Source organism: Aotus nancymaae, unplaced genomic scaffold, assembly GCF_030222135.1.
Source record: "Aotus nancymaae isolate 86718 unplaced genomic scaffold, 86718_ANA_hifiasm-v0.15.2.pri h1tg000108l, whole genome shotgun sequence".
In the NCBI taxonomy this organism is placed as follows: domain Eukaryota; kingdom Metazoa; phylum Chordata; class Mammalia; order Primates; family Aotidae; genus Aotus; species Aotus nancymaae.
The window spans coordinates 6,904,553-6,916,719 of NW_026988523.1; the positions used below are offsets into that span (position 1 = coordinate 6,904,553).

A 12,167-nucleotide genomic window follows, 5' to 3' on the forward strand; every position below is an offset into this window, starting at 1 on the left:
TCTTTGTTAGTGCTTCAGTTCTCCCAAGTTTTAAAATGCTTGCTGCTTTATATACTATAATATGGGAACTGCTGTGTGATAAAAGCGCAGGCATCAGCACAGGGAACAAATATAGAAGCTTCTTACTCATTTTTATATTAAAAAACTTGCCATGGCTCATTTTGTCTTCATATACTATGTACTTGGAAATTATTGTGGTTTAAAAAAAAATCTTTCCTAAAATTATTATGGCTGTTATTTGACTCACCTTTTATTACTGTGTGAACTGCTTTTATAGCATATGCTAATGAAGGTTATATGAGCAATATTCAAACTTCAGTCTCCTGAGCATCTTTTAATATTTTATTATGAGAATTTTTCCCTCTCTTTTTTCCTCCCCACCCTTCTGTCTGTCCTTTTTTTAAAATAGCTTAGTTGTTATGATTATCCAATAATTCTTCATTTTGACCCAAAGAATTATTCATAGTTGCATAATCGTGAATAAAGGAGCTGTATAGAAAGTGATTGTCATTCTTCTAATGATGATAAATTATTATAATGTAAATTGTACCTTATAGAGATGTGAGAAAAAGTTAGGTTTTTCCCAGTTCTAGTACTTTTATCTGTGTGTCTGTCTCTTTCTCTATATCTGTATATCTATATTTATATCTATCTATATATCATTAATTCCTAAGATCATTAGTTCATTTGTATATATAATTACTTGCAATAATTACATGAATTTTAACAATTACTTTAACTTCTCTCTATATATAGATATAAAATTAGTTCCTAAGATCATTAGTTCATTTATATATATATAAATATATATTAGTTCATTTACATATATTATTAGTTCATTAAATAAATATATATATATACATATATATATATGGAGAGAGAGAGAGAGAGAGAGAGAGAGAGAAGTTAAAGTAATTGTTAAAATTCATCTGAGTAATTATTGCAAGATCTGAGACTACAACTCCTTACCTTAATCCAGACTATGCTACTGTAAGGCCAGACTAGCTTCTTTCTGCAGCTCCAAAGAGTGGGTTGGTTTGGGGTGGTTGATGGTAATCTAGAGATGTTGCTCTAGACTATAGAATGTTGGTATAAAGAAGGAATTAGGTGAGCACCTAATGCAATTCTAAGTTACCTTTGAAAATTTGGCTCTAGGCCATTACTACTTTAAAGAAATAAAGAGAGAATGCATTGATTTCAGTTTTAAGTGATTTAGACACCTAGAACTTTTCTTTCATTCTGAGAGTATTGGACTTATTGAATGAAACCAGAACTTGTCCTGTACCCAAACAGGTTTAGACCAGACTCCTGGGGGCAACACCAAAGTAGATGAGATGCCCTGTTCCCAAACTATTTTTTCTTGGCAGCTTTCTTCTCTCAAATATAGCAGGACTTTATGTGTGAGCATTGGGGGTGTATGAAGGTCTGTTTTATTCCTGTTTAGTGTCCACTCGGGGCCAAATGGCATTTCATTTTCATTCATTTTCCAATTACTGGGAGCAAGAAGAGCACTTAACAAGAGGATGGAAACAGAAGCTGGGAAAGTAAACTGGAGAAAGTCGTTTGACCCGAGATCTAACAGGAATAGACGTTAATTAGGTGTAAGTGGAAAAAAAGCAAGTATAAATGCCCAGAGAACTAAAAAGACTGGGAAGCACAATAATTGATGATGAGAGGAAACTAGGACCCTGATCATGTGAAACTTTGGAGTCCACATTCAGAGTTCTTTTCTAAATCAACTTTATTGAGGTAGTTAGCATACAGTTAAATGCACCCATTTAATAGTACATTTTGATGAGTTTTGACAAGTTTATACACATGAATAATCACCATTTGATGTATTGTTTTCCTAATTAGTTTAGTTGTCTGTGTTTTCTTTAGTTCACTGATTTTTAAGCAGATTATTCTAAATACTTTGTTAGTTTCATATCTTCATTTGTTTAGGGTTAGTTAGTATAGCTCTATTAGTTTCCATTAGTGGTATCATGTTTCCCTGATGCTTTGTGATCTGCATAACATTGTATTAGTGTCTGCACAATTTAGGAAGTGATCCACCTCTTCCAGCCTTTACATGTTCATTTTGGCCAAGGAAGGACCTTTATTAGTCTGCTAAACCTGGGCTTCTGGATGGGCCAGCTGGTAGCATATGTAGGCAAGTGAGGCTGGGGTCTCTGATATGATGGGGCTGCTGCCATTGCTCTAAGGCTGGGTGGAACTCTATGGTTGGACAGGCCCACTGACTGGTATCTGAGGTCAAGTAGAACTGTTGGCTGGGCTTTGTAATTGCCTCTGGTTAGGTGGGGCTGCAGGTTGTGCCCCACAGTTGGGCAGGGTTGCTGGCTGGGCTTTACAGCTGGATGGTGTTACAGTCAGGTGGGGCTACTGGTTTGACTCCCTACTTGGTTGGGGCTGGAGGCTGTGCCTCACTCTTTGATGTAGTTATTGGCTAGGCTCCCTGGTTGGGTGGGACTACAGGTTATATTTAGGGCTGCTGGCTTGGTTCCCTGTCTGGGCATGGTTTCCAGCTGTGCTCTGCAGCTGGGCTGGATAGCTGACTGGGAAACGCAGCCACACAGTACTTCCAACTATACTCCCTGGCCAGACTGGGTGCCAGGATTGCTCTGCAGGTGGGAGGAGCTGCTGCCTGGACTCCTTGTCAGGTGAAGCTGTCAGCAGTATGTGGTGCCATTGCCAAGATACATGTGCTTGTTGCATGTGGTCTTGTCCTGACAATTTCTCAGTATTCTATAGGAGAAAAGACAGAATTTGGTGTTTTCGGAAGCATCCTGGAATATTGGGGAAGCTAGATGTTCACCTATTCTGTTTTTTGTCTGCTGGCAAAACCATAGACTCAGCACATCTCTCTTGGCATGAGACTGTGCTGGCCTGGGGTAGTGGCAACATGATCACATTGAAATTGTTCCACTTATACTTCCAGTACAACTTTTCTAAGTTTTGTGCTTTTGGAATTGTTGCAGAGATGTTCTTATATGTGGATAGTTGCTAGTTGGTATTTCTGTGATGGGTACTAGAGCTTGGGACCTCCTATTCTGCCATTTTGCTGATGTAATTCCCCAGAACACACATGTTTTTGATATTACCGTAAGTTGCATTCTTAAAATTTTAATTTTTATTGTTTTTATTTTTAGAATATATAAAGACTATTGATTTTTGTATATTAGCCATATTTCCTTCAACCTTGCTAAAATTAACTTGTTTTTGTAGCTTTTCTAGCTTTTTTTTTTTTTTTGGAGACAAGGTATTGGTCTGTTGCCCAGGGTACAGTACAGTGTCATGCTCATAGCTCACTGCAGCCTTGACCTGTTGGGCTCAAGCAGTCCTTCCACTTCAGCCTCCCAAATAGCTGAGACTACAGGCATATGCCACCACACCTGGCTAAGTTTTAATTTTTTTGTAGAGATGGGGTCTTGCTGTGTTGCAAAGGCTGGTCTTAAACTCCTGGACTCAAGCAAGCCTCCCACTGCAGCCTTTTAAAGTGCTGGACTTATAGGCGTGAGACACTGTGCCCAGCTCTTTTCTGGATTCTTAATGCTTTCTTTATATATGATCATGTTGTCTGTCAATAAAAGTAGTTTCCAATCTGAATGCCTATACATTCTTTTTCTTATCGTGCTTAGGTCCCCCCCCTCACCCCGTGAACTGTGTTGGAACTTTATCAAATGTTTTTCTGCATCTATTGGGTTTTTTCCCCATTTTTTTTTCTTATCCATATATTGAATTACTTTTTTTTTTTTTTTTAATATTAAGCCAACCTTACATTCCTTAGGATAAGTCTCCTTTGGTCATGATGGTATTCTTTTTATGTATCACTCTATATATTTTTAAAAATAATTTTTATGTCTATTTTTATCAGACATACTTGTTTATAGTTTTCTTATAATGTCTTTGTTGGATTTTAGTATTCATCTTGTCTTGTGCCCAAAAAAAAAAATGAGTTGGAAATTGTTTCTTCCTATATTTGCTGGGAGAATTTTGATAAGATTTGTATTATTTCTTCCTTAGTTGTTGGATAGAGTTCACCAGTGAAGCCATCTGGGCCTGTAGTTTACTTTGTGGGAAGCTTTTAAAATTATGAATATGCTTTCTTTAGTAGATATTGGATTTATTCCATTTATTTATTTATTTTTTTGAGATGGAGTCTTGCTCTGTTGCCCAGGCTGGAGTGCAGTGGCATGATCTTGGCTCACTGCAACCTCTGCCTCCCAGGTTCAAATGATTCTCCTGCCTCAGCCTCCCAAATAGGTGGGACTACAGGCATGTGCCACCATGCCAGGGTAATTTTTGTACTTTTAGTAGAGATGGGGTTTCACCATATTGGTCAGGCTGTTGTTGAACTCCTGAACTCGTGATCCACCCTCCTCAGCCTTCCAAAGTGCTGGGATTATAGATGTAAGCCTCTGTACCTGGCCATCCATTTATTATTATTTAAATTTCTTGAAATGGTGATTTGTCTTTCAAGGAATTTTTCAATTTTATCTAGTCTATTGCTCAAAATACTGCCTTATTTGCTAACATTTATAGGATTTGTAGGATCTTCTTTTATTCCTGGCATTGGTTAATTTATTTGTTTTCTCCCTTTGTTTTAATCAGTCTAGGTAGAAGTCCACAACTTACTGACTTTTTCCCCTCAAAGAGCCAGATTTTATTTTATTTTTTTTCTGTTTTCTCTTCTGTGTATTGTTGTTCCATTATTTTTCCTGCTTTAGTTTCACTTGTATTTCTTTTTGTAGCTTCATGTGAAGATCAGATCATTTATTATTATTATTATTGTTATTAGAGACAGGGTCTTGCTCTGTCACCAAGGCTGGAGTGCAGTACCATAGCTCACTGTAGTGTCCAACTCCTGGGCTCAAGCGAGTCTCCCATCTCATCCTCCCGAGTGGCTAGGACTACAGGTACATGCCATCATGCTTGTCATTTTATTTTTGTACGGATGGGGTCTTGCTATGTTGCTCAGGCTGGTCTTGAACTTTTGGGCTCAAGCAATTCTCCTACCTTGGCCTCCCAAAGTGCTAGGATTACAGGTGTGGGCCACTACACTCATCTGAACATTTTTTTTTCCTGCTTTTTTTCTAATACCTTTTCATTTCTAAGGTTTCAACCTTCCCTCTAACCACTGCTTTAGCTGCATTCCATGAATCTTGATACATTGCGTGTTCATTTTAACTGTATTTGAAATATTTTCTAACTTCCCTTGTTATTTCTTTTATGCCCTATGGGTAATTTAGAAGCATATTGTTTGATTTTCCAACTTTTTTAGATTTTCTAGTTATTATTAATTTTTTTTTTGCTTCTGATTTAGTTTCATTTTGGTCACATAGTATGCTCTATGTGATTTGAATTCTTTTAAACTGTTTAGATTTATTTTATGACTCAGCATATGGTCTATTGTGGTGAATTTTTCAAAATGACTTGTGAAGGATGTGTGCTCAACAGTTGTTGAGTGGAGCATCCTGTAAATGTCAATTATGTCAAGCTCTATAATAAGGTTTTTCTGTGATCTTTACTCAGTAGATCAATAATTTCTATGACTATTACTGGAAGAAATAGGAGTAATAGCCACTACTAATTATTTTTTAGTTAGTTCACTACATACCATACCCTCTTCTAAGTACTTTACATGGATTAATTTGTGTAATCTTCAGTAAACCTATTGGAGTGTAAGTGTGTAAGTGCCATCTCCATTTTCTGGATTTGTACTTACGCACAGGTGGGTTATTAGGTGGTAGATCAGGAACTGAATCTAAGCAGTTTGACCCTGAAACTTACACATAAATGTTTATGGGAAATGGAAAATTATGGTAGTCTAATACCTAAAATTAGGATTTTTTTTTCCTGGAAACTTTTCTTCATGAGCACTAGTTTTTTTTAAATTGTATTCTACTTATAGTTGGTTTTTCCTTACTTGCACCATCTTGACTATTGATATCACTATTTAAATTGGTTATATATTATATGAAGAGTTTACAAAGAAAATCTAAGGACTTGTAACATAGGAAACATTGACACTGTACTTACCCATACCCCTTTAAGACAATAGGCTCTTGGCTCATAAAAATCAGTAATGTGTGATCCTGATGTATGAGGAACACTCTGCTCATATGGGGTTATTTGAAAACTGTTTGCCAAAAATATTTCTGCTCTAAAAGCCTTTCTAAATGAATAAACATTTGCTATTTTCTTATTACATACTGACTCCACTGACTTAAAGCTTTGCTCTTTGTTAAAATGTCAACATTCCTAGGAAATAGGTCATAATGAATTTTACTAGTTCTGTTGTCCTTATTGGTAGTGACTTTAATAAGATTCTTTCCTTAGTTTAGGTTTTATTAGGGGTCAAGGTAAGGAAATCCAGAGGGTATTTCTACTTGAAGTGTCACTGTACTGAGCAGGAAAGTCCAAAGTTCTGTATCACTTATAATTCCACTGAGATGCTAGTATTCATTTTAGAAATGACTTTTAGTGCTTAGTTTAGTTTATTAAACATTGAGTGCCTACAGTGTGATAGGCGTTATGCATTATGTGATAGGCGTTATGCTATGTTGGGGGTATTTGAATGAGTATTATCTATTCTCTGTTCTTAAACAGTAAACAATATATGGGTAAAAATATTACAATACTAGATGATAACGCAACGACTATGAATATAGAAGTATATACATAGTTCAGAAGCAGCACTAGTGAGCGCTAATCACCCTTATTGCCCTTATTGGAGTTCAGTTAGACCCCCTAGGTTTGTATCTAGTTTACTCTGGTGTATATTTCATAGCTGTATAACCTTAGGTAAGATATGAGTAGTCTCTGAAATGGGGATTGTAATTATGCCACCTCAAAGGATCATCATAATGAATAAATATTATCATTTAAGACCCTTAGAACAATGCTTGTCACCTGATAATAAATATTAGCTATTATTGTGTATTAATTGACTGCCTACTTGTTTGTCTTCTCTCTAGTCTGTATGCCTTTTGGGCAGAGTCTTTTGTGTATTCAGCCTAACATAAATGAATGAATGATTCAGTGAATGAAGAACTAATTCTGGTAGATAGATCAGGTGTTTGAAGTGTGACTAAGCAGAGAAAGGGATTTCAGTCAGAGATAATAGTTGGGCTACTTTATAAATCTCTGATGTAATATTGTATGTTCAGGATTTGTAGGAAATTAGATGTTGATGAAGCATCAGTGGACTTGGGTGGGTAATTACTCTGAACAGATAGATAGGTCATTACCATGTCAGGACTTTAGAGACTATCCTCAGAGAGGAACAACTGAAGGCTTTAAACTTCTGAATGACTGTAAATTTATAATTGAGAAAGGTCACTGTTACTGCAGTGAAAAGAATATCAAGACTAGACGCAGTAAATAAAAAGTAGGAAGGCTATTGTGGCCAAGATAAGAAGTGATGATCGCCTGAAGAAAGGCAGTGGCAGTGGGGATGGTGGAAAAGACAAATTTGAGAGGTGTTAGGGAAGTAAAGATTTGGTGTCTGATTTCGTGTGAGGTTGAGGGAAAGCAAGATAGGGATTACAGGCATGTGCCACCACGACCAGCTAATTATATATTTTTAATAGAGATGTGGTTTCTCCATGTTGGTCAGGCTGATCTTGAACTCCCGACCTCAGGTGATCCACCCACCTCGGCCTTCCAAAGTGCTTGGATTACAGGCATGACCCACCTCGCCTGGCTAGGACTTTTCTTTAGTTCAGCTAAAGATGGAGTCCTTGTCTGTCCCACGGCCACGAAATTTAGGCTCACAGATGGTTTGAAGGATGAGTAAAGCAGGGCTTTATTGGGTGAAAAGGAAGAAAAGGGGGAAAGAGGGACTCTTGCTAGGCTAGAGTCCCTGCTAGAGGAATGCCTCCTGCCCCAACATAGGAAGAGGAAGAGCTAGACTACCCCCCTCTGCAAACAGGGCAAATTCTCAAGGTTCCACCCCAATGTGCATTCTGGTTGGAGTTTTTCTGGAGAGGCCTTCCCACCTTGCTGTCTCATTCCCCTCTCTAAAGAAGTATATCTAACTGCTGTTAGATTAAGAATAAGGACAAAGACCGATCTTAACTGCTTCCTCTAGCAGAAGGGGACATGTCAGAGGCTCCGGTTCCATGATTGATTGGAGTTTCATGGCCTGAAGGCAAGAACAGACAGACCAGGTTGTTAGAAAACATGTATCACAATGAAACAAGGGGAGGGATAAGGGCAACTCAAAAATCCCAAAGTCTTTTAACAGTTTGCACAGGGACAGGAAGGGCAAAAGCCCAACTGGCAAAAAAAGTTACCCCTTTGCCAGAATGTTGGGCTTTTGGGTTCCCTTCCCCTGAGCCCAATCCTAAGCCAACCAGTTTAAGGTTTGGGAAATTAACTCTTTCCAGTTTGGAGGATGCATCCAAGGGAAGTGTCCCTTAGTACAGAGACACAACTACCTATCAGTGAAGAGAGGACAGAGGAGAAAAAAGGAAAAAAGAGGGTGTCTTTTAAAGGAGTCCCAGGGGTTCAGGGTGCATTTAAAAGGGGTACAGACTGAAGATGAATGGCTATCCATCTAGAAAGAAGGAGCAGGCATCCCTGGTTCCCTTCTCTTTCTTGCAGATACCTGGGGTACCTGAAGGAGAGAGGGAAGAGCGTCCTCTTTCCATCTTCTGTCCTTGCATCCCTGAGTTCCGGTGACCTTGGCAGGTGCTGCCATGAGTACCAAAGCGGCTTGCCTTCATGAAACAGGGGAGCCTAGAGATTAGGAATTATCCACTCTCAACCTATGTCTCTTTCCCACCTACTGTCAGTAGCCTTGGAGTTCCCTAAACCTCATTTATGCCATGGGTACTAATGTGGCCTTTATCCAAACAGGAAGCTTGGGCTTGGCTTAATTGGAAGGAATCAGCCACACTCACCTGTGGTGCTGTGCCTTTTAACTTCCCTTATTGTCTGCCTCCGGATCTCAGATCCAGTTTTCTTTCCTAGGGCTTTGACCCAAAGTTTGGAATTGAGTCTGGGACAGAAATATGTCTCAAAGCAGTTGAATGAACTCCTTATCATAAGCCAAATGCTAAAGTGAAACTGTGGAACTGAGTCCTCCTCCAACAAGGGAGAGGAAAGGATGTCTTGTGGCACACCCAGATAACTGATCCTAAGATTTGGGTGCATGGTGCTTGGCTTTGGTTAGCTCCCTTGGTCTTACTTTCCCAAAAGGAAACCTCTGAGTGATGGGCATCCTATTTATTTCCATCATCTGGCAGGATTTGCAGGATAATTGCTCAGAACTAGAGTATTGATCCACACTTCTACATTACCCATCCCTTTTGTTCTGAACTGCATCCGGAGATTGCCGGCTGGTTCACTGGAACAAGCAGGGTTAGTCTAAAATGTAGGCGAAAACTTAAAAACAACTAGTGAGTTTAGAATTTAATGACAAATTGTAGGTAAGTTTTGAAACATGATTCTTTCTGTCCAGTCTTCATATTTGTTTAAAAACACATCATCATAGGACTGAGTGGTTTGCAAAATAGGCTATAGTTTTATACTTGGCCTGAATATTTGCATAAAGTGCAGCAAGAATAATTATTTTTACATAGGCCTTTTGGATTGGCTTTGATGGAAGTTTGTTCCACAAGGAATCTCAGTAAGACCTTTTAAAGCAGAGCCCGATCGTGGGTTTGTATCCTCAAACACCTGTGAGTTGGGTGATTCTCTCCTCTTAGGGTCCCAAGATAAACTTGGAGCTTCTGGACCTGTTAGAAAGTGATATTCTTTACTGACCACAGGTTAGGAACTCTGTACAGGGACTAGGTATAGAAGGGTATGAAGCCAGCTTTCCACTGGGCTTTTATTGGCTCTTCAAGTTGAGATTGACTCCTTAAAGGGAAGCATAGTCTCCTAGTCAAAGCCTTGGTAAAATAACTACTTTCTCCGGTTGTGTTCTGTTGCAAAAGAAAAATGGATTCTTATTGCACTGATGCAAACAATTATATTGCTATAAGAAGACTCACAGATAGTTTCCAAATTGTAGAGGAACCAGGCAGAGAGAAACAAACATGCTCCAAATCTTGATCATAGGAATATACCTTACTCAATTATTAAAGGCTGTAAACAGTTCAAAATAAGTTTTCTTGACTCTAAAAAACAAAGCAAGGATCAGCAATATTCCATCAAAAAGTTAAAAAGGTTTCTTCAGCTTTCTGAGTTCAGTGCATTTAGTTAACTCTTATTTTGCTTGATATTCATGAATATTTCAGCTCTTCATGAGCTGTACATTTTCCTTTATTTAAATGTTACAGTCTCCAAAGTTATTAGAAGTCTGTGTTTGAGAGCATCTGTTAAAGTTCTATAGGGGATTATAAACCATCTTTTGAAAAGGATTACAAGAGGGCAATTGTCTGTGAATAGCAAAATATCCAGGGTATTTACAGTTAGAAACACAATTGACAAAGAAGTATGATTATCTCCATGGTTTACAATAACTTAACCTTAATTATGGTTGACAGCATATATTTAGACATTAGAATTTTAGAAATCCCATATGATTTTTGGAACATATTTTAGCATTATTCACAAAAATATAACCTAAAGAAGATTGAACATCATTTTAGCAATCCCATGTATCTAAACATGTCAAATAATCCTGTTTACCTCTCTTTTTCTGGACACTTCAGTCACCCTCTGAAGTATTCAAAAAGCCAAGTGCCAGGGAAGACAATTTTGAAACTGAAGTTTGATTTTGGGAAGGCTGTCAAATGTTCAAGGTTGCTGGGTGGGGGCCTTTAAGAGACAGGGCTAGGAAAACATGTAGATATGGAACCTGAGAGGGCTCATCCCCTCAGGCGGGATTGCTAAACAAAGCCTTGCCAGGTGGTTACAGGTCATGCTCCCAGGATGTAAAACAAGTTGGAGGCTTGCAATGCAAACCATACAGACATGCAAAGCACACCAGATTGGCCACAGCCCAAGACTAGCCACACAAATCCTTTTTCACAGTTAAAACTGCAGAAAGTATAAACAGTGATAGATAGCTGAACTAGTAAAACCTCTTCTAAAATAAAGAAAAAAACTGTAAAGGTTAACTTGCTGATGGGGTAAAAGGGGAAAGGAAAGAAACAGTTTTAAAATGCCTGGGGAGGAACCTGTTATTCTTATGCAAGTGGTTTTTCCACCAAAGAGACAAGTTTGAGCTTAATTACTATCTGATAGAGTTAAACCCCTTGGCCAGGGAAAGGGAAAGTGGTAGCAGTGGAGCGTGGCTGTGCACCAGCCAACTGGCTGTGTGGGACCCTTGGACCATGCATCCCAGCCCTGGTAGGGAGAGGAGTGGTGGGGAGCTGCTGCTCACTGGTGGGTCCCCAAAAAAGAAGGAAAAGGCCATGAAAAGGCCTGGAGCGATGGGGGTGTGTGTGGGGTGGGGGGTGGGGTGGGAGCATGGTTTCCCTCACCTTCAGAAGTCTAAGTATGAAAGGCTTAGAAGCAACAGTGAGGTTTTTAGTCCCCATTTCACACCGCTTCTTAAGTCCCCACGTTGCATGCCAAAAATGTTGCAGGACTTTTCCTTAGTTTGGCTAAAGACTGGGTCTTTGTCTGTTCCACAGCCACAAAAATGTAGGCTTGCAGATGGTTTGAAAGGTGAGTGAAGTAGGGTTTTACTGGGTGAAAAGACAGAAAAGGGGGAACCAGGGACTCTCACTAGGCCAGAGTCCCTGCTAAAGCACTTCCCACCTGCAGTTTGAATTCCAGGTTCCACACAGGAAGAGGAGGGGCCAGGCTCCTCCCACTGCAAACATTAGCAACTTCTCCACCCCAGTTCACATTCTGACTGGAGTTTTTCTGGGCAGCCCCTGCTACCTGGCTGTCTCAATAGGAACCTTCATACGTGAAAACACAAAGAAACAGGGAAAACTGTTTTTATACTTAGATTTGATGAAGAGTAGACAGTAACGTAGAAGTATGATTAGACGTAATTGGTGTTTTCTGGGCTCCCGGTCGGCCGTCTGCCGGGGACTCTTGGCCAGCAAGAGGGCTCCAACCTGAATAGGGGAGTGCGCTGGAAGAAAAGAGAGAAAGCATAGAGAGGTCCGGAGGGTCAAGTAAGCTTTTGCTTAAGTGACAAATTTATTTTTGCACACAGTTAGTATATATATCTTTGTCCTACTTGATTTGCAGGAGCA

At 39.2% G+C, this 12,167-nt stretch overlaps 1 protein-coding gene across 6 annotated transcripts in view; it reads left to right on the forward strand.

Annotated features, from left to right (window-relative positions):
- RABGAP1L (RAB GTPase activating protein 1 like) overlaps window positions 1-12,167 on the forward strand; it is a 726,923-nt gene that overhangs the window by 112,932 nt on the left and 601,824 nt on the right. The gene's annotated exons all lie outside the window — the stretch shown is intronic.